The 24,531-nt window shown below is 33.8% G+C and overlaps 2 long non-coding RNA genes across 2 annotated transcripts; both read right to left on the bottom strand.

Moving 5' to 3' along the window:
* Positions 1–260: 260 nt before the first annotated feature.
* On the bottom strand, positions 261–1,667 carry LOC142142853 (uncharacterized). Its single transcript, XR_012689359.1, has 3 exons — positions 1,619–1,667; positions 877–921; positions 261–302 (listed from the first exon to the last, which is right to left on the bottom strand). It is a non-coding gene; the product is annotated as an uncharacterized LOC142142853 (long non-coding RNA).
* A 107-nt stretch (positions 1,668–1,774) lies between these two features.
* Positions 1,775–3,334, bottom strand: LOC142142854 (uncharacterized). Its single transcript, XR_012689360.1, has 4 exons — positions 3,287–3,334; positions 3,134–3,178; positions 2,392–2,436; positions 1,775–1,816 (listed from the first exon to the last, which is right to left on the bottom strand). It is a non-coding gene; the product is annotated as an uncharacterized LOC142142854 (long non-coding RNA).
* Positions 3,335–24,531: the final 21,197 nt, after the last annotated feature.

Here is a 24,531-nt window from a genome sequence, read left to right on the forward strand (position 1 = left end):
CCGTTACTTCAGATCTCCGCCAATGCACAGAGGCAGCTGAACAATGGCTACAGGACTTGCTACTATGAAATATGTCAGGAATATAAGGTGATTAATATGGTTACCTTTTTTTTCTTTTGTTGGTTCTTCATGTTTTTTCTCTGGTGTCTCTGCAAATGCAATTACTAATGAGTTAATTTCAAATTACAGAACATTTTGGTAATTTGCTATATAACCAGATTGATTTTTACATTAAATTAGATATATCATCTTTTTACCTGTCTTAGGCTTTGGAGGCTCTTCATGTTTTTTCACTTGTGCCTCTACAAGGGAAATTGATAAATAGTGAGAGTCTGACTTCATTTTATGTAAATGTTATATTGCAATTATTTAGTTAAAAATAAAAGATGTATAAGCTGTAACATTTCATTAAATTATATTATGACATTCACCTGTTTTACTAAGAAAATAAATAAATATATTGACCTCTTTTCTGATAGTCTCTTCACCTATGCATTGTCAATGGTTGTAACATTAAAGAGATTTTTAACTTTATGTAAAAAAATTCTAAATCTCCTTCCTTTCTCAATAATAGTACTATGGTTGGGGATTTTTATCTAAACCTCCCAGCTTTCACTCTATTAATCAATCTCCTATCCCTTACAAATAACCTAGGCAACTGATGACCACCTCTGGCATTATTTGGTTTTCTCTGTAAAAAGTGATGTCTGAGACAGTGTCTTCTTGGCTTTTAATTAGAACCACTGTTGGAGATCTAAACTGTAATGGAGAGGGAGCCAAGAACATCTAAAAGTCCTCAGTATTTTCCATGTCTATATGTGAGTGTAAGTACCTATTGTTCTGAAACAAACCAGTTAAATAAAATTATATGATTACCTATCTTTTCTTTGACAGGTTCTTCAAGTTTTTTCACTGGTGTCTCTGCAAATGAGATTGCTAATGATTGAGTACCACTCTACAGAACACTTTGAAAAATTGCTATATACCAAGAATTATTTTTAGAAATGGTAAAACATTTTATTTGGTTAACTGGATTTGGCTCTGCAGGTTAATCATGTTTTTTGACTGGTGTCACTTCAAAAGACAATTGCCAGTGAGAAATTGGCAATCTACATCTTGCTTACATGCTTGATACCAAAAATTCATCTCACTAGTACAATTTGTCAATAGTACAATATGTCATTACATTAAATTATTACAACCACCTTTTCAACTCAGTGTTCCAAAACAGATAATGGCCCATTCTTCTTCGCCTCCTCAATTATCCTTTGTGAAGGTTTTTTAACATTCAATGGGTTATCTATTTTTTCCGTCAAGATTCCTAAACCCCTCTCCCTTCCCAATAACAGTACTATGGTGGGGATCCTTCTCTGACACCACCACCATTGAATTTGCTATTCAGTGTCCACATGTACAGATAGAGCTGGGTTCAATATTAATAGCCTTTGTGTCTACATGGTTCTGTCCATAGCAGATGAGCTCCAACACACAGGCTCTATGACTTTGAATTAGAGCCACTATTTCAGATCTCCGCCAATGTACAGAGGCAGCTGAACAATGGCTACAGGACTTGCTAAGATGAAATATGTCAGGAATATAAGGTGATTAATATGGTTACCTTTTTTTTCTTTTGCTGGTTCTTCATGTTTTTTCTCTGGTGTCTCTGCAAATGCAATTACTAATGAGTTAATTTCAAATTACAGAACATTTTGGTAATTTTCTTTATAACCAGATAAATTTTTACATTAAATTAGATATGTCATCTTTTTACCTGTCTTAGGCTTTGGAGGCTCTTCATGTTTTTTCACTTGTGCCTCTACAAGGGAAATTGATAGTTAGTTGAGAGTCTGACTTCATTTTATGTAAATGTTATATTGCAATCATTTAGTTAAAAATAAAAGATGTATAAGCTGCAACATGTCATTAAATTGTATTATGACATTCACCTGTTCTACTAAGAAAATATATAAATATATTGACCTATTTTCTGATAGTCTCTTCACCAATGCTTTGTCAATGGTTGTAACATTAAAGAGATTTTTAACTTTATGTAAAAAAATTCTAAATCTCCTTCCTTTCTCAATAATAGTACTATGGTTGGGGATTTTTATCTAAACCTCCCAGCTTTCACTCTATTAATCAATCTCCTATCCCTTACAAATAACCTGGACAACTGATGACCACCTCTGGCATTATTTGGTTTTCTCTGTAAAAAGTGATGTCTGAGACAGTGTCTTCTTGGCTTTTAATTAGAACCACTGTTGGAGATCTAAACTGTAATGGAGAGGGAGCCAAGAACATCTAAAAGTCCTCAGTATTTTCCATGTCTATATGTGAGTGTAAGTACCTATTGTTCTGAAACAAACCAGTTAAATAAAATTATATGATTACCTATCTTTTCTTTGACAGGTTCTTCAAGTTTTTTCACTGGTGTCTCTGCAAATGAGATTGCTAATGATTGAGTACCACTCTACAGAACACTTTGAAAAATTGCTATATACCAATAATTATTTTTAGAAATGGTAAAACATTTTATTTGGTTAACTGGATTTGGCACTGCAGGTTAATCATATTTTTTGACTGGTGTCACTTCAAAAGACAATTGCCAGTAAGAAATTGGCAATCTACATCTTGCTTACATGCTTGATACCAAAACTTCATCTCACTAGTACAATTTGTCAATAGTACAATATGTCATTACATTAAATTATTACAACCACCTTTTCAACTCAGTGTTCCAAAACAGATAATGGCCCATTCTTCTTTGCCTCCTCAATTATCCTTTGTGAAGGTTTTTTAACATTCAAGGGGTTATCTATTTTTTCCGTCAAGATTCCTAAACCCCTCTCCCTTCCCAATAACAGTACTATGGTGGGGATCCTTCTCTGACACCACCACCATTGAATTTTCTTTTCAGTGTCCACATGTACAGATAGAGCTGGGTTAAATATTAATAGCCTTTGTGTCTACATGGCTCTGTCCATAGCAGATGAGCTCCAACACACGGGCTCTATGACTTTGAATTAGATCCACTACTTCAGATCTCCGCCAATGCACAGAGGCAGCAGAACAATGGCTACAGGACTTGCTACCATGAACTATGTCAGGAACATAAGGTGATTAATATGGTTACCTTTTTTTTCTTTTACTAGTTCTTCATGTTTTTTCTCCGGTGTCTCTGCAAATGCAATTACTAATGAGTTAATTTCAAATTACAGAACATTTTGGTAATTTGCTGTATAACCAGATTAATTTTTACATTACATTAGCTATATCATCTTTTTACCTGTCTTAGGCTTTGGAGGCTCTTCATGTTTTTTCACTTGTGCCTCTACAAGGGAAATTGATAATTAGTGAGAGTCTGACTTCATTTTATGTAAATGTTATATTGCAATCATTTAGTTAAAAATAAGAGATGTATAAGCTGCAGCATGTCATTAAATTGTATTATGACAATAATCTATTCTAATAAGAAAATAAATAAATATATTGACCTCTTTTCTGATGGTCTCTTCACCTATGCTTTGTCAATGGTTGTAACATTAAAGAGATTTTTAACTTTATGTAAAAAAATTCTAAATCTCCTTCCTTTCTCAATAATAGTACTATGGTTGGGGATTTTTATCTAAACCTCCCAACTTTCACTCTATTTATCAATCTCCTATCCCTTACAAATAACCTGGACAACTGATGACCACCTCTGGCATTATTTGGTTTTCTCTGTAAAAAGTGATGTCTGAGACAGTGTCTTCTTGGCTTTTAATTAGAACCACTGTTGGAGATCTAAACTGTAATGGAGAGGGAGCCAAGAACATCTAAAAGTCATCAGTATTTTCCATGTCTATATGTGAGTGTAAGTACCTATTGTTCAGAAACAAACCAGTTAAATAAAATTATATGATTACCTTTCTTTTCTTTGACAGGTTCTTCAGGTTTTTTCACTGGTGTCTCTGCAAATGAGATTGCTAATGATTGAGTACCACTCTACAGAATACTTTGAACAATTGCTATATACCAATATTTATTTTTAAAGAAGATAAAACATTTTATTTGGTTAACTGTATTTGGCTCTGCAGGTTAATCATGTTTTTTGACTGGTGTCACTTTAAAAGAAAATTGCCAGTGAGAAATTGGCAATCTACATCTTGCATACATGCTTGATACCAAAAATTCATCTCATTAGTACAATACGTCAATAGTACAATATGTCATTACATTGAATTATTACAACCACCTTTTCAACTCAGTGTTCCAAAACAGATAATGGCCCATTCTTTTTCGTCTCCTTAATTATCCTCTCTGAAGGTTTTTTAACATTTTTTACGTCAAGATTACTAAACCCTTCTATGGTTGGGGATTTTTATCTAAACCTCCCAGCTTTCACTCTATTTATCAATCTCCTATCCCTTAGAAATAACCTGGACAACTGATGACCACCTCTGGCATTATTTGGTTTTCTCTGTAAAAATTGATGTCTGAGACAGTGTCTTCTTGGCTTTTAATTAGAACCACTGTTGGAGATCTAAACTGTAATGGAGAGGGAGCCCAGAACATCTAAAAGTCATCAGTATTTTTCATGTCTATATGTGAGTGTAAGTACCTATTGTTCTGAAACAAACCAGTTAAATAAAATTATATGATTACCTTTCTTTTCTTTGACAGGTTCTTCAGGTTTTTTCACTGGTGTCTCTGCAAATGAGATTGCTAAGGATTGAGTACCACTCTACAGAACACTTTGAACAATTGCTATATACCAAGATTTATTTTTAAAGAAGATAAAACATTTTATTTGGTTAACTGTATTTGGTTCTGCAGGTTAATCATGTTTTTTGACTGGTGTCACTTTAAAAGACAATTGCCAGTGAGAAATTGGCAATCTACATCTTGCATACATGCTTGATACCAAAAATTCATCTCACTAGTACAATACGTCAATAGTACAATATGTCATTACATTGAATTATTACAACCACCTTTTCAACTGAGTGTTCCAAAACAGATAATGGCCCATTCTTTTTTCTCTCCTTAATTATCCTCTCTGAAGGTTTATTAACATTTTTTACGTCAAGATTACTAAACCCTTCTATGGTTGGGGATTTTTATTTAAACCTCCCAGCTTTCACTCTATTTATCAATCTCCTATCCCTTAGAAATAACTTGGACAACTGATGACCACCTCTGGCATTATTTGGTTTTCTCTGTAAAAAGTGATGTCTGAGACAGTGTCTTCTTGGCTTTTAATTAGAACCACTGTTGGAGATCTAAACTCTAATGGAGAGGGAGCCAAGAACATCTAAAAGTCATCAGTATTTTCCATGTCTATATGTGAGTGTATGTACCTATTGTTCTGAAACAAACCAGTTAAATAAAATTATATGATTACCTTTCTTTTCTTTGACAGGTTCTTCAGGTTTTTTCACTGGTGTCTCTGCAAATGAGATTGCTAATGACTGAGTACCACTCTACAGAACACTTTGAACAATTGCTATATACCAAGATTTATTTTTAAAGAAGATAAAACATTTTATTTGGTTAACTGTATTTGGTTCTGCAGGTTAATCATGTTTTTTGACTGGTGTCACTTTAAAAGACAATTGCCAGTGAGAAATTGGCAATCTACATCTTGCATACATGCTTGATACCAAAAATTCATCTCACTAGTACAATACGTCAATAGTACAATATGTCATTACATTGAATTATTACAACCACCTTTTCAACTAAGTGTTCCAAAACAGATAATGGCCCATTCTTTTTCATCTCCTTAATTATCCTCTCTGAAGGTTTTTTACCATTCAAGGGGTTATCTATTTTTTCCGTCAAGATTACTAAACCCTTCTCCCTTCCCAATAACAGTACTACGGTGGGGATCCTTCTCTGACACCACCACCATTGAATTTGCTATTCAGTGTCCACATGTACAGATAGAGCTGGGTTCAATATTAATAGCCTTTGTGTCTACTTGGCTCTGTCCATAGCAGATGAGCTCCAACGCACGGGCTCTATGACTTTGAATTAGATCCACTACTTCAGATCTCCGCCAATGCACAGAGGCAGCTGAACAATGGCTACAGGACTTGCTACCATGAAATATGTCAGGAACATAAGGTGATTACTATGGTTACCTTTTTTTTCTTTTGCTGGTTCTTCATGTTTTTTCTCTGGTGTCTCTGCAAATGCAATTACTAATGAGTTAATTTCAAATTACAGAACATTTTGGTAATTTGCTATATAACCAGATTAATTTTTAAATTAAATTAGATATATCATCTTTTTACCTGTCTTAGGCTTTGGAGGCTCTTCATGTTTTTTCACTTGTGCCTCTACAAGGGAAATTGATAATTAGTGAGAGTCTGACTTCATTTTATGTAAATGTTATATTGCAATCATTTAGTTAAAAATAAAAGATGTAAAAGCTGCAGCATCTCATTAAATTGTATTATGACATTCACCTGTTCTACTACGAAAATAAATAAATATATTGACCTCTTTTCTGATAGTCTCTTCACATATGCTTTGTCAATGGTTGTAACATTAAAGAGATTTTTAAATTTATGTAAAAAAAATCTAAATCTCCTTCCTTTCTCAATAATAGTACTATGGTTGGGGATTTTTATCTAAACCTCCCAGCTTTCACTCTATTTATCAATCTCCTATCCCTTACAAATAACCTGGACAACTGATGACCACCTCTGGCATTATTTGGTTTTCTCTGTAAAAATTGATGTCTGAGACAGTGTCTTCTTGGCTTTTAATTAGAACCACTGTTGGAGATCTAAACTGTAATGGAGAGGGAGCCCAGAACATCTAAAAGTCATCAGTATTTTTCATGTCTATATGTGAGTGTAAGTACCTATTGTTCTGAAACAAACCAGTTAAATAAAATTATATGATTACCTTTCTTTTCTTTGACAGGTTCTTCAGGTTTTTTCACTGGTGTCTCTGCAAATGAGATTGCTAAGGATTGAGTACCACTCTACAGAACACTTTGAACAATTGCTATATACCAAGATTTATTTTTAAAGAAGATAAAACATTTTATTTGGTTAACTGTATTTGGTTCTGCAGGTTAATCATGTTTTTTGACTGGTGTCACTTTAAAAGACAATTGCCAGTGAGAAATTGGCAATCTACATCTTGCATACATGCTTGATACCAAAAATTCATCTCACTAGTACAATACGTCAATAGTACAATATGTCATTACATTGAATTATTACAACCACCTTTTCAACTCAGTGTTCCAAAACAGATAATGGCCCATTCTTTTTTCTCTCCTTAATTATCCTCTCTGAAGGTTTATTAACATTTTTTACGTCAAGATTACTAAACCCTTCTATGGTTGGGGATTTTTATTTAAACCTCCCAGCTTTCACTCTATTTATCAATCTCCTATCCCTTAGAAATAACTTGGACAACTGATGACCACCTCTGGCATTATTTGGTTTTCTCTGTAAAAAGTGATGTCTGAGACAGTGTCTTCTTGGCTTTTAATTAGAACCACTGTTGGAGATCTAAACTCTAATGGAGAGGGAGCCAAGAACATCTAAAAGTCATCAGTATTTTTCATGTCTATATGTGAGTGTAAGTACCTATTGTTCTGAAACAAACCAGTTAAATAAAATTATATGATTACCTTTCTTTTCTTTGACAGGTTCTTCAGGTTTTTTCACTGGTGTCTCTGCAAATGAGATTGCTAAGGATTGAGTACCACTCTACAGAACACTTTGAACAATTGCTATATACCAAGATTTATTTTTAAAGAAGATAAAACATTTTATTTGGTTAACCGTATTTGGTTCTGCAGGTTAATCATGTTTTTTGACTGGTGTCACTTTAAAAGACAATTGCCAGTGAGAAATTGGCAATCTACATCTTGCATACATGCTTGATACAAAAAATTCATCTCACTAGTACAATACGTAAATAGTACAATATGTCATTACATTGAATTATTACAACCACCTTTTCAACTCAGTGTTCCAAAACAGATAATGGCCCATTCTTTTTCGTCTCCTTAATTATCCTCTCTGAAGGTTTTTTAACATTCAAGGGGTTATCTATTTTTTCCGTCAAGATTACTTAATCCTTCTCCCTTCCCAATAACAGTACTATGGTGGGGATCCTTCTCTGACACCACCACCATTGAATTTGCTATTCAGTGTCCACATGTACAGATAGAGCTGGGTTCAATATTAATAGCCTTTGTGTCTACTTGGCTCTGTCCACAGCAGATGAGCTCAAACGCACGGGCTCTATGACTTTGAATTAGATCCACTACTTCAGATCTCCACCAATGCACAGAGGCAGCTGAACAATGGCTACAGGACTTGCTACCATGAAATATGTCAGGAACATAAGGTGATTAATATGGTTACCTTTTTTTTCTTTTGCTGGTTCTTCATGTTTTTTCTCTGGTGTCTCTGCAAATGCAATTACTAATGAGTTAATTTCAAATTACAGAACATTTTGGTAATTTGCTATATAACCAGATTGATTATTACATTAAATTAGATATATCATCTTTTTACCTTTCTTAGGCTTTGGAGGCTCTTCATGTTTTTTCACTTGTGCCTCTACAAGGGAAATTGATAATTAGTGAGAGTCTGACTTCATTTTATGTAAATGTTATATTGCAATCATTTAGTTAAAAATAAAAGATGTATAAGCTGCAACATGTCATTAAATTGTATTATGACATTCACCTGTTCTACTAAGAAAATAAATAAGTATATTGACCTTTTTTCTGATAGTCTCTTCACCTATTCTTTGTCAATGGTTGTAACATTAAAGAGATTTTTAACTTTATGTAAAAAAAGATCTAAATCTCCTTCCTTTCTCAATAATAGTACTATGGCTGGGAATTTTTATCTAAACCTCCCAGTTTCCACTCTATTTATCAATCTCCTATCCCTTACAAATAAACTGGACTAGTGATGACCACCTCTGGCATTATTTGGTTTTCTGTGTAAAAAGTGATGTCTGAGACAGTGTCTTCTTTGCTTTTAATTAGAACCACTGTTGGATATTCAAACTGTAATGGAGAGGGAGCCAAGAACATCTAAAAGTCATCAGTATTTTCCATGTCTATATGTGAGTGTAAGTACCTATTGTTCTGAAACAAACCAGTTAAATAAAATTATATGATTACCTTTCTTTTCTTTGACAGGTTCTTCAGGTTTTTTCACTGGTGTCTCTGCAAATGAGATTGCTAATGATTGAGTACCACTCTACAGAACACTTTGAACAATTGCTTTATACCAAGATTTATTTTTAAAGAAGATAAAACATGTTATTTGAGTAACTGTATTTGGTTCTGCAGGTTAATCATGTTTTTTGACTGGTGTCACTTTAAAAGAAAATTGCCAGTGAGAAATTGGCAATCTACATCTTGCATACATGCTTGATACCAAAAATTCATCTCATTAGTACAATACGTCAATAGTACAATATGTCATTACATTGAATTATTACAACCACCTTTTCAACTCAGTGTTCCAAAACAGATAATGGCCCATTCTTTTTCGTCTCCTTAATTATCCTCTCTGAAGGTTTTTTAACATTTTTTACGTCAAGATTACTAAACCCTTCTATGGTTGGGGATTTTTATCTAAACCTCCCAGCTTTCACTCTATTTATCAATCTCCTATCCCTTAGAAATAACCTGGACAACTGATGACCACCTCTGGCATTATTTGGTTTTCTCTGTAAAAATTGATGTCTGAGACAGTGTCTTCTTGGCTTTTAATTAGAACCACTGTTGGAGATCTAAACTGTAATGGAGAGGGAGCCCAGAACATCTAAAAGTCATCAGTATTTTTCATGTCTATATGTGAGTGTAAGTACCTATTGTTCTGAAACAAACCAGTTAAATAAAATTATATGATTACCTTTCTTTTCTTTGACAGGTTCTTCAGGTTTTTTCACTGGTGTCTCTGCAAATGAGATTGCTAAGGATTGAGTACCACTCTACAGAACACTTTGAACAATTGCTATATACCAAGATTTATTTTTAAAGAAGATAAAACATTTTATTTGGTTAACTGTATTTGGTTCTGCAGGTTAATCATGTTTTTTGACTGGTGTCACTTTAAAAGACAATTGCCAGTGAGAAATTGGCAATCTACATCTTGCATACATGCTTGATACCAAAAATTCATCTCACTAGTACAATACGTCAATAGTACAATATGTCATTACATTGAATTATTACAACCACCTTTTCAACTCAGTGTTCCAAAACAGATAATGGCCCATTCTTTTTTCTCTCCTTAATTATCCTCTCTGAAGGTTTATTAACATTTTTTACGTCAAGATTACTAAACCCTTCTATGGTTGGGGATTTTTATTTAAACCTCCCAGCTTTCACTCTATTTATCAATCTCCTATCCCTTAGAAATAACTTGGACAACTGATGACCACCTCTGGCATTATTTGGTTTTCTCTGTAAAAAGTGATGTCTGAGACAGTGTCTTCTTGGCTTTTAATTAGAACCACTGTTGGAGATCTAAACTCTAATGGAGAGGGAGCCAAGAACATCTAAAAGTCATCAGTATTTTTCATGTCTATATGTGAGTGTAAGTACCTATTGTTCTGAAACAAACCAGTTAAATAAAATTATATGATTACCTTTCTTTTCTTTGACAGGTTCTTCAGGTTTTTTCACTGGTGTCTCTGCAAATGAGATTGCTAAGGATTGAGTACCACTCTACAGAACACTTTGAACAATTGCTATATACCAAGATTTATTTTTAAAGAAGATAAAACATTTTATTTGGTTAACTGTATTTGGTTCTGCAGGTTAATCATGTTTTTTGACTGGTGTCACTTTAAAAGACAATTGCCAGTGAGAAATTGGCAATCTACATCTTGCATACATGCTTGATACAAAAAATTCATCTCACTAGTACAATACGTAAATAGTACAATATGTCATTACATTGAATTATTACAACCACCTTTTCAACTCAGTGTTCCAAAACAGATAATGGCCCATTCTTTTTCGTCTCCTTAATTATCCTCTCTGAAGGTTTTTTAACATTCAAGGGGTTATCTATTTTTTCCGTCAAGATTACTTAACCCTTCTCCCTTCCCAATAACAGTACTATGGTGGGGATCCTTCTCTGACACCACCACCATTGAATTTGCTATTCAGTGTCCACATGTACAGATAGAGCTGGGTTCAATATTAATAGCCTTTGTGTCTACTTGGCTCTGTCCACAGCAGATGAGCTCAAACGCACGGGCTCTATGACTTTGAATTAGATCCACTACTTCAGATCTCCACCAATGCACAGAGGCAGCTGAACAATGGCTACAGGACTTGCTACCATGAAATATGTCAGGAACATAAGGTGATTAATATGGTTACCTTTTTTTTCTTTTGCTGGTTCTTCATGTTTTTTCTCTGGTGTCTCTGCAAATGCAATTACTAATGAGTTAATTTCAAATTACAGAACATTTTGGTAATTTGCTATATAACCAGATTGATTATTACATTAAATTAGATATATCATCTTTTTACCTTTCTTAGGCTTTGGAGGCTCTTCATGTTTTTTCACTTGTGCCTCTACAAGGGAAATTGATAATTAGTGAGAGTCTGACTTCATTTTATGTAAATGTTATATTGCAATCATTTAGTTAAAAATAAAAGATGTATAAGCTGCAACATGTCATTAAATTGTATTATGACATTCACCTGTTCTACTAAGAAAATAAATAAGTATATTGACCTTTTTTCTGATAGTCTCTTCACCTATTCTTTGTCAATGGTTGTAACATTAAAGAGATTTTTAACTTTATGTAAAAAAAGATCTAAATCTCCTTCCTTTCTCAATAATAGTACTATGGCTGGGAATTTTTATCTAAACCTCCCAGTTTCCACTCTATTTATCAATCTCCTATCCCTTACAAATAAACTGGACTAGTGATGACCACCTCTGGCATTATTTGGTTTTCTGTGTAAAAAGTGATGTCTGAGACAGTGTCTTCTTTGCTTTTAATTAGAACCACTGTTGGATATTCAAACTGTAATGGAGAGGGAGCCAAGAACATCTAAAAGTCATCAGTATTTTCCATGTCTATATGTGAGTGTAAGTACCTATTGTTCTGAAACAAACCAGTTAAATAAAATTATATGATTACCTTTCTTTTCTTTGACAGGTTCTTCAGGTTTTTTCACTGGTGTCTCTGCAAATGAGATTGCTAATGATTGAGTACCACTCTACAGAACACTTTGAACAATTGCTTTATACCAAGATTTATTTTTAAAGAAGATAAAACATGTTATTTGAGTAACTGTATTTGGTTCTGCAGGTTAATCATGTTTTTTGACTGGTGTCACTTTAAAAGACAATTGCCAGTGAGAAATTGGCAATCTACATCTTGCATACATGCTTGATACCAAAAATTCATCTCATTAGTACAATACGTCAATAGTACAATATGTCATTACATTGAATTATTACAACCACCTTTTCAACTCAGTGTTCCAAAACAGATAATGGCCCATTCTTTTTCGTCTCCTTAATTATCCTCTCTGAAGGTTTTTTAACATTTTTTACGTCAAGATTACTAAACCCTTCTATGGTTGGGGATTTTTATCTAAACCTCCCAGCTTTCACTCTATTTATCAATCTCCTATCCCTTAGAAATAACCTGGACAACTGATGACCACCTCTGGCATTATTTGGTTTTCTCTGTAAAAATTGATGTCTGAGACAGTGTCTTCTTGGCTTTTAATTAGAACCACTGTTGGAGATCTAAACTGTAATGGAGAGGGAGCCCAGAACATCTAAAAGTCATCAGTATTTTTCATGTCTATATGTGAGTGTAAGTACCTATTGTTCTGAAACAAACCAGTTAAATAAAATTATATGATTACCTTTCTTTTCTTTGACAGGTTCTTCAGGTTTTTTCACTGGTGTCTCTGCAAATGAGATTGCTAAGGATTGAGTACCACTCTACAGAACACTTTGAACAATTGCTATATACCAAGATTTATTTTTAAAGAAGATAAAACATTTTATTTGGTTAACTGTATTTGGTTCTGCAGGTTAATCATGTTTTTTGACTGGTGTCACTTTAAAAGACAATTGCCAGTGAGAAATTGGCAATCTACATCTTGCATACATGCTTGATACAAAAAATTCATCTCACTAGTACAATACGTAAATAGTACAATATGTCATTACATTGAATTATTACAACAACCTTTTCAACTCAGTGTTCCAAAACAGATAATGGCCCATTCTTTTTCGTCTCCTTAATTATCCTCTCTGAAGGTTTTTTAACATTCAAGGGGTTATCTATTTTTTCCGTCAAGATTACTTAACCCTTCTCCCTTCCCAATAACAGTACTATGGTGGGGATCCTTCTCTGACACCACCACCATTGAATTTGCTATTCAGTGTCCACATGTACAGATAGAGCTGGGTTCAATATTAATAGCCTTTGTGTCTACTTGGCTCTGTCCACAGCAGATGAGCTCAAACGCACGGGCTCTATGACTTTGAATTAGATCCACTACTTCAGATCTCCACCAATGCACAGAGGCAGCTGAACAATGGCTACAGGACTTGCTACCATGAAATATGTCAGGAACATAAGGTGATTAATATGGTTACCTTTTTTTTCTTTTGCTGGTTCTTCATGTTTTTTCTCTGGTGTCTCTGCAAATGCAATTACTAATGAGTTAATTTCAAATTACAGAACATTTTGGTAATTTGCTATATAACCAGATTGATTATTACATTAAATTAGATATATCATCTTTTTACCTTTCTTAGGCTTTGGAGGCTCTTCATGTTTTTTCACTTGTGCCTCTACAAGGGAAATTGATAATTAGTGAGAGTCTGACTTCATTTTATGTAAATGTTATATTGCAATCATTTAGTTAAAAATAAAAGATGTATAAGCTGCAACATGTCATTAAATTGTATTATGACATTCACCTGTTCTACTAAGAAAATAAATAAGTATATTGACCTTTTTTCTGATAGTCTCTTCACCTATTCTTTGTCAATGGTTGTAACATTAAAGAGATTTTTAACTTTATGTAAAAAAAAATCTAAATCTCCTTCCTTTCTCAATAATAGTACTATGGCTGGGAATTTTTATCTAAACCTCCCAGTTTCCACTCTATTTATCAATCTCCTATCCCTTACAAATAAACTGGACTAGTGATGACCACCTCTGGCATTATTTGGTTTTCTGTGTAAAAAGTGATGTCTGAGACAGTGTCTTCTTTGCTTTTAATTAGAACCACTGTTGGATATTCAAACTGTAATGGAGAGGGAGCCAAGAACATCTAAAAGTCATCAGTATTTTCCATGTCTATATGTGAGGTGTAAGTACCTATTGTTCTGAAACAAACCAGTTAAATAAAATTATATGATTACCTTTCTTTTCTTTGACAGGTTCTTCAGGTTTTTTCACTGGTGTCTCTGCAAATGAGATTGCTAAGGATTGAGTACCACTCTACAGAACACTTTGAACAATTGCTTTATACCAAGATTTATTTTTAAAGAAGATAAAACATGTTATTTGAGTAACTGTATTTGGTTCTGCAGGTTAATCATGTTTTTTGACTGGTGTCACTTTAAAAGACAATTGCCAGTGAGAAATTGGCAATCTACATCTTGCATACATGCTTGATACCAAAAATTCATCTCATTAGTACAATACGTCAATAGTACAATATGTCATTACATTGAATTATTACAACCACCTTTTCAACTCAGTGTTCCAAAACAGATAATGGCCCATTCTTTTTCGTCTCCTTAATTATCCTCTCTGAAGGTTTTTTAACATTTTTTACGTCAAGATTACTAAACCCTTCTATGGTTGGGGATTTTTATCTAAACCTCCCAGCTTTCACTCTATTTATCAATCTCCTATCCCTTAGAAATAACCTGGACAACTGATGACCACCTCTGGCATTATTTGGTTTTCTCTGTAAAAATTGATGTCTGAGACAGTGTCTTCTTGGCTTTTAATTAGAACCACTGTTGGAGATCTAAACTGTAATGGAGAGGGAGCCCAGAACATCTAAAAGTCATCAGTATTTTTCATGTCTATATGTGAGTGTAAGTACCTATTGTTCTGAAACAAACCAGTTAAATAAAATTATATGATTACCTTTCTTTTCTTTGACAGGTTCTTCAGGTTTTTTCACTGGTGTCTCTGCAAATGAGATTGCTAAGGATTGAGTACCACTCTACAGAACACTTTGAACAATTGCTATATACCAAGATTTATTTTTAAAGAAGATAAAACATTTTATTTGGTTAACTGTATTTGGTTCTGCAGGTTAATCATGTTTTTTGACTGGTGTCACTTTAAAAGACAATTGCCAGTGAGAAATTGGCAATCTACATCTTGCATACATGCTTGATACCAAAAATTCATCTCACTAGTACAATACGTCAATAGTACAATATGTCATTACATTGAATTATTACAACCACCTTTTCAACTCAGTGTTCCAAAACAGATAATGGCCCATTCTTTTTTCTCTCCTTAATTATCCTCTCTGAAGGTTTATTAACATTTTTTACGTCAAGATTACTAAACCCTTCTATGGTTGGGGATTTTTATTTAAACCTCCCAGCTTTCACTCTATTTATCAATCTCCTATCCCTTAGAAATAACTTGGACAACTGATGACCACCTCTGGCATTATTTGGTTTTCTCTGTAAAAAGTGATGTCTGAGACAGTGTCTTCTTGGCTTTTAATTAGAACCACTGTTGGAGATCTAAACTCTAATGGAGAGGGAGCCAAGAACATCTAAAAGTCATCAGTATTTTTCATGTCTATATGTGAGTGTAAGTACCTATTGTTCTGAAACAAACCAGTTAAATAAAATTATATGATTACCTTTCTTTTCTTTGACAGGTTCTTCAGGTTTTTTCACTGGTGTCTCTGCAAATGAGATTGCTAAGGATTGAGTACCACTCTACAGAACACTTTGAACAATTGCTATATACCAAGATTTATTTTTAAAGAAGATAAAACATTTTATTTGGTTAACTGTATTTGGTTCTGCAGGTTAATCATGTTTTTTGACTGGTGTCACTTTAAAAGACAATTGCCAGTGAGAAATTGGCAATCTACATCTTGCATACATGCTTGATACAAAAAATTCATCTCACTAGTACAATACGTAAATAGTACAATATGTCATTACATTGAATTATTACAACCACCTTTTCAACTCAGTGTTCCAAAACAGATAATGGCCCATTCTTTTTCGTCTCCTTAATTATCCTCTCTGAAGGTTTTTTAACATTCAAGGGGTTATCTATTTTTTCCGTCAAGATTACTTAACCCTTCTCCCTTCCCAATAACAGTACTATGGTGGGGATCCTTCTCTGACACCACCACCATTGAATTTGCTATTCAGTGTCCACATGTACAGATAGAGCTGGGTTCAATATTAATAGCCTTTGTGTCTACTTGGCTCTGTCCACAGCAGATGAGCTCAAACGCACGGGCTCTATGACTTTGAATTAGATCCACTACTTCAGATCTCCACCAATGCACAGAGGCAGCTGAACAATGGCTACAGGACTTGCTACCATGAAATATGTCAGGAACATAAGGTGATTAATATGGTTACCTTTTTTTTCTTTTGCTGGTTCTTCATGTTTTTTCTCTGGTGTCTCTGCAAATGCAATTACTAATGAGTTAATTTCAAATTACAGAACATTTTGGTAATTTGCTATATAACCAGATTGATTATTACATTAAATTAGATATATCATCTTTTTACCTTTCTTAGGCTTTGGAGGCTCTTCATGTTTTTTCACTTGTGCCTCTACAAGGGAAATTGATAATTAGTGAGAGTCTGACTTCATTTTATGTAAATGTTATATTGCAATCATTTAGTTAAAAATAAAAGATGTATAAGCTGCAACATGTCATTAAATTGTATTATGACATTCACCTGTTCTACTAAGAAAATAAATAAGTATATTGACCTTTTTTCTGATAGTCTCTTCACCTATGCTTTGTCAATGGTTGTAACATTAAAGAGATTTTTAACTTTATGTAAAAAAAGATCTAAATCTCCTTCCTTTCTCAATAATAGTACTATTGCTGGGAATTTTTATCTAAACCTCCCAGTTTCCACTCTATTTATCAATCTCCTATCCCTTACAAATAACCTGGACAACTGATGACCACCTCTGGCATTATTTGGTTTTCTGTGTAAAAAGTGATGTCTGAGACAGTGTCTTCTTGGCTTTTAATTAGAACCACTGTTCGAGATCTAAACTGTAATGGAGAGGGAGCCAAGAACATCTAAAAGTCATCAGTATTTTCCATGTCTATATGTGAGTGTAAGTACCTATTGTTCTGAAACAAACCAGTTAAATAAAATTATATGATTACCTTTCTTTTCTTTGACAGGTTCTTCAGGTTTTTTCACTGGTGTCTCTGCAAATGAGATTGCTAAGGATTGAGTACCACTCTACAGAACACTTTGAACAATTGCTTTATACCAAGATTTATTTTTAAAGAAGATAAAACATGTTATTTGAGTAACTGTATTTGGTTCTGCAGGTTAATCATGTTTTTTGACTGGTGTCACTTTAAAAGGCAATTGCCAGTGAGAAATTGGCAATCTACATCTTGCATACATGCTTGATACCAAAAATTTATCTCACTAGTACAATACGTCAATAGTACAATATGTCATTACATTGAATTATTACAACCACCTTTTCAACTCAGTGTTCCAAAACAGATAATGGCCCATTCTTTTTCGTCTCCTTAATTATCCTCTCTGAAGGTTTTTTAACATTTTTTACGTCAAGATTACTAAACCCTTCTATGGTTGGGGATTTTTATCTAAACCTCCCAGCTTTCACTCTATTTATCAATCTCCTATCCCTTAGAAATAACCTGGACAACTGATGACCACCTCTGGCATTATTTGGTTTTCTCTGTAAAAATTGATGTCTGAGACAGTGTCTTCTTGGCTTTTAATTAGAACCACTGTTGGAGATCTAAACTGTAATGGAGAGGGAGCCCAGAACATCTAAAAGTCATCAGTATTTTTCATGTCTATATGTGAGTGTAAGTACCTATTGTTCTGAAACAAACCAGTTAAATAAAATTATATGATTACCTTTCTTTTCTTTGACAGGTTCTTCAGGTTTTTTCACTGGTGTCTCTGCAAATGAGATTGCTAAGGATTGAGTACCACTCTACAGAACACTTTGAACAATTGCTATATACCAAGATTTATTTTTAAAGAAGATAAAACATTTTATTTGGTTAACTGTATTTGGTTCTGCAGGTTAATCATGTTTTTTGACTGGTGTCACTTTAAAAGACAATTGCCAGTGAGAAATTGGCAATCTACATCTTGCATACATGCTTGATACAAAAAATTCATCTCACTAGTACAATACGTAAATAGTACAATATGTCATTACATTGAATTATTACAACCACCTTTTCAACTCAGTGTTCCAAAACAGATAATGGCCCATTCTTTTTCGTCTCCTTAATTATCCTCTCTGAAGGTTTTTTAACATTCAAGGGGTTATCTATTTTTTCCGTCAAGATTACTTAACCCTTCTCCCTTCCCAATAACAGTACTATGGTGGGGATCCTTCTCTGACACCACCACCATTGAATTTGCTATTCAGTGTCCACATGTACAGATAGAGCTGGGTTCAATATTAATAGCCTTTGTGTCTACTTGGCTCTGTCCACAGCAGATGAGCTCAAACGCACGGGCTCTATGACTTTGAATTAGATCCACTACTTCAGATCTCCACCAATGCACAGAGGCAGCTGAACAATGGCTACAGGACTTGCTACCATGAAATATGTCAGGAACATAAGGTGATTAATATGGTTACCTTTTTTTTCTTTTGCTGGTTCTTCATGTTTTTTCTCTGGTGTCTCTGCAAATGCAATTACTAATGAGTTAATTTCAAATTACAGAACATTTTGGTAATTTGCTATATAACCAGATTGATTATTACATTAAATTAGATATATCATCTTTTTACCTTTCTTAGGCTTTGGAGGCTCTTCATGTTTTTTCACTTGTGCCTCTACAAGGGAAATTGATAATTAGTGAGAGTCTGACTTCATTTTATGTAAATGTTATATTGCAATCATTTAGTTAAAAATAAAAGATGTATAAGCTGCAACATGTCATTAAATTGTATTATGACATTCACCTGTTCTACTAAGAAAATAAATAAGTATATTGACCTTTTTTCTGATAGTCTCTTCACCTATGCTTTGTCAATGGTTGTAACATTAAAGAGATTTTTAACTTTATGTAAAAAAAGATCTAAATCTCCTTCCTTTCTCAATAATAGTACTATTGCTGGGAATTTTTATCTAAACCTCCCAGTTTCCACTCTATTTATCAATCTCCTATCCCTTACAAATAAACTGGACTAGTGATGACCACCTCTGGCATTATTTGGTTTTCTGTGTAAAAAGTGATGTCTGAGACAGTGTCTTCTTGGCTTTTAATTAGAACCACTGTTGGAGATCTAAACTGTAATGGAGAGGGAGCCAAGAACATCTAAAAGTCATCAGTATTTTCCATGTCTATATGTGAGTGTAAGTACCTATTGTTCTGAAACAAACCAGTTAAATAAAATTATATGATTACCTTTCTTTTCTTTGACAGGTTCTTCAGGTTTTTTCACTGGTGTCTCTGCAAATGAGATTGCTAAGGATTGAGTACCACTCTACAGAACACTTTGAACAATTGCTTTATACCAGGATTTATTTTTAAAGAAGATAAAACATGTTATTTGAGTAACTGTATTTGGTTCTGCAGGTTAATCATGTTTTTTGACTGGTGTCACTTTAAAAGGCAATTGCCAGTGAGAAATTGGCAATCTACATCTTGCATACATGCTTGATACCAAAAATTTATCTCACTAGTACAATACGTCAATAGTACAATATGTCATTACATTGAATTATTACAACCACCTTTTCAACTCAGTGTTCCAAAACAGATAATGGCCCATTCTTTTTCGTCTCCTTAATTATCCTCTCTGAAGGTTTTTTAACATTTTTTACGTCAAGATTACTAAACCCTTCTATGGTTGGGGATTTTTATCTAAACCTCCCAGCTTTCACTCTATTTATCAATCTCCTATCCCTTAGAAATAACCTGGACAACTGATGACCACCTCTGGCATTATTTTGTTTTCTCTGTAAAAATTGATGTCTGAGACAGTGTCTTCTTGGCTTTTAATTAGAACCACTGTTGGAGATCTAAACTGTAATGGAGAGGGAGCCCAGAACATCTAAAAGTCATCAGTATTTTTCATGTCTATATGTGAGTGTAAGTACCTATTGTTCTGAAACAAACCAGTTAAATAAAATTATATGATTACCTTTCTTTTCTTTGACAGGTTCTTCAGGTTTTTTCACTGGTGTCTCTGCAAATGAGATTGCTAAGGATTGAGTACCACTCTACAGAACACTTTGAACAATTGCTATATACCAAGATTTATTTTTAAAGAAGATAAAACATTTTATTTGGTTAACTGTATTTGGTTCTGCAGGTTAATCATGTTTTTTGACTGGTGTCACTTTAAAAGACAATTGCCAGTGAGAAATTGGCAATCTACATCTTGCATACATGCTTGATACCAAAAATTCATCTCACTAGTACAATACGTCAATAGTACAATATGTCATTACATTGAATTATTACAACCACCTTTTCAACTCAGTGTTCCAAAACAGATAATGGCCCATTCTTTTTTGTCTCCTTAATTATCCTCTCAGAAGGTTTATTAACATTTTTTACGTCAAGATTACTAAACCCTTCTATGGTTGGGGATTTTTATTTAAACCTCCCAGCTTTCACTCTATTTATCAATCTCCTATCCCTTAGAAATAACTTGGACAACTGATGACCACCTCTGGCATTATTTGGTTTTCTCTGTAAAAAGTGATGTCTGAGACAGTGTCTTCTTGGCTTTTAATTAGAACCACTGTTGGAGATCTAAACTCTAATGGAGAGGGAGCCAAGAACATCTAAAAGTCATCAGTATTTTTCATGTCTATATGTGAGTGTAAGTACCTATTGTTCTGAAACAAACCAGTTAAATAAAATTATATGATTACCTTTCTTTTCTTTGACAGGTTCTTCAGGTTTTTTCACTGGTGTCTCTGCAAATGAGATTGCTAAGGATTGAGTACCACTCTACAGAACACTTTGAACAATTGCTATATACCAAGATTTATTTTTAAAGAAGATAAAACATTTTATTTGGTTAACTGTATTTGGTTCTGCAGGTTAATCATGTTTTTTGACTGGTGTCACTTTAAAAGACAATTGCCAGTGAGAAATTGGCAATCTACATCTTGCATACATGCTTGATACAAAAAATTCATCTCACTAGTACAATACGTAAATAGTACAATATGTCATTACATTGAATTATTACAACCACCTTTTCAACTCAGTGTTCCAAAACAGATAATGGCCCATTCTTTTTCGTCTCCTTAATTATCCTCTCTGAAGGTTTTTTAACATTCAAGGGGTTATCTATTTTTTCCGTCAAGATTACTTAACCCTTCTCCCTTCCCAATAACAGTACTATGGTGGGGATCCTTCTCTGACACCACCACCATTGAATTTGCTATTCAGTGTCCACATGTACAGATAGAGCTGGGTTCAATATTAATAGCCTTTGTGTCTACTTGGCTCTGTCCACAGCAGATGAGCTCAAACGCACGGGCTCTATGACTTTGAATTAGATCCACTACTTCAGATCTCCACCAATGCACAGAGGCAGCTGAACAATGGCTACAGGACTTGCTACCATGAAATATGTCAGGAACATAAGGTGATTAATATGGTTACCTTTTTTTTCTTTTGCTGGTTCTTCATGTTTTTTCTCTGGTGTCTCTGCAAATGCAATTACTAATGAGTTAATTTCAAATTACAGAACATTTTGGTAATTTGCTATATAACCAGATTGATTATTACATTAAATTAGATATATCATCTTTTTACCTTTCTTAGGCTTTGGAGGCTCTTCATGTTTTTTCACTTGTGCCTCTACAAGGGAAATTGATAATTAGTGAGAGTCTGACTTCATTTTATGTAAATGTTATATTGCAATCATTTAGTTAAAAATAAAAGATGTATAAGCTGCAACATGTCATTAAATTGTATTATGACATTCACCTGTTCTACTAAGAAAATAAATAAGTATATTGACCTTTTTTCTGATAGTCTCTTCACCTATGCTTTGTCAATGGTTGTAACATTAAAGAGATTTTTAACTTTATGTAAAAAAAGATCTAAATCTCCTTCCTTTCTCAATAATAGTACTATTGCTGGGAATTTTTATCTAAACCTCCCAGTTTCCACTCTATTTATCAATCTCCTATCCCTTACAAATAACCTGGACAACTGATGACCACCTCTGGCATTATTTGGTTTTCTGTGTAAAAAGTGATGTCTGAGACAGTGTCTTCTTGGCTTTTAATTAGAACCACTGTTCGAGATCTAAACTGTAATGGAGAGGGAGCCAAGAACATCTAAAAGTCATCAGTATTTTCCATGTCTATATGTGAGTGTAAGTACCTATTGTTCTGAAACAAACCAGTTAAATAAAATTATATGATTACCTTTCTTTTCTTTGACAGGTTCTTCAGGTTTTTTCACTGGTGTCTCTGCAAATGAGATTGCTAAGGATTGAGTACCACTCTACAGAACACTTTGAACAATTGCTTTATACCAAGATTTATTTTTAAAGAAGATAAAACATGTTATTTGAGTAACTGTATTTGGTTCTGCAGGTTAATCATGTTTTTTGACTGGTGTCACTTTAAAAGGCAATTGCCAGTGAGAAATTGGCAATCTACATCTTGCATACATGCTTGATACCAAAAATTTATCTCACTAGTACAATACGTCAATAGTACAATATGTCATTACATTGAATTATTACAACCACCTTTTCAACTCAGTGTTCCAAAACAGATAATGGCCCATTCTTTTTCGTCTCCTTAATTATCCTCTCTGAAGGTTTTTTAACATTTTTTACGTCAAGATTACTAAACCCTTCTATGGTTGGGGATTTTTATCTAAACCTCCCAGCTTTCACTCTATTTATCAATCTCCTATCCCTTAGAAATAACCTGGACAACTGATGACCACCTCTGGCATTATTTGGTTTTCTCTGTAAAAATTGATGTCTGAGACAGTGTCTTCTTGGCTTTTAATTAGAACCACTGTTGGAGATCTAAACTGTAATGGAGAGGGAGCCCAGAACATCTAAAAGTCATCAGTATTTTTCATGTCTATATGTGAGTGTAAGTACCTATTGTTCTGAAACAAACCAGTTAAATAAAATTATATGATTACCTTTCTTTTCTTTGACAGGTTCTTCAGGTTTTTTCACTGGTGTCTCTGCAAATGAGATTGCTAAGGATTGAGTACCACTCTACAGAACACTTTGAACAATTGCTATATACCAAGATTTATTTTTAAAGAAGATAAAACATTTTATTTGGTTAACTGTATTTGGTTCTGCAGGTTAATCATGTTTTTTGACTGGTGTCACTTTAAAAGACAATTGCCAGTGAGAAATTGGCAATCTACATCTTGCATACATGCTTGATACAAAAAATTCATCTCACTAGTACAATACGTAAATAGTACAATATGTCATTACATTGAATTATTACAACCACCTTTTCAACTCAGTGTTCCAAAACAGATAATGGCCCATTCTTTTTCGTCTCCTTAATTATCCTCTCTGAAGGTTTTTTAACATTCAAGGGGTTATCTATTTTTTCCGTCAAGATTACTTAACCCTTCTCCCTTCCCAATAACAGTACTATGGTGGGGATCCTTCTCTGACACCACCACCATTGAATTTGCTATTCAGTGTCCACATGTACAGATAGAGCTGGGTTCAATATTAATAGCCTTTGTGTCTACTTGGCTCTGTCCACAGCAGATGAGCTCAAACGCACGGGCTCTATGACTTTGAATTAGATCCACTACTTCAGATCTCCACCAATGCACAGAGGCAGCTGAACAATGGCTACAGGACTTGCTACCATGAAATATGTCAGGAACATAAGGTGATTAATATGGTTACCTTTTTTTTCTTTTGCTGGTTCTTCATGTTTTTTCTCTGGTGTCTCTGCAAATGCAATTACTAATGAGTTAATTTCAAATTACAGAACATTTTGGTAATTTGCTATATAACCAGATTGATTATTACATTAAATTAGATATATCATCTTTTTACCTTTCTTAGGCTTTGGAGGCTCTTCATGTTTTTTCACTTGTGCCTCTACAAGGGAAATTGATAATTAGTGAGAGTCTGACTTCATTTTATGTAAATGTTATATTGCAATCATTTAGTTAAAAATAAAAGATGTATAAGCTGCAACATGTCATTAAATTGTATTATGACATTCACCTGTTCTACTAAGAAAATAAATAAGTATATTGACCTTTTTTCTGATAGTCTCTTCACCTATGCTTTGTCAATGGTTGTAACATT

Source organism: Mixophyes fleayi, chromosome 3 (assembly GCF_038048845.1).
Source record: "Mixophyes fleayi isolate aMixFle1 chromosome 3, aMixFle1.hap1, whole genome shotgun sequence".
NCBI classification, from domain to species: Eukaryota; Metazoa; Chordata; class Amphibia; order Anura; family Limnodynastidae; genus Mixophyes; species Mixophyes fleayi.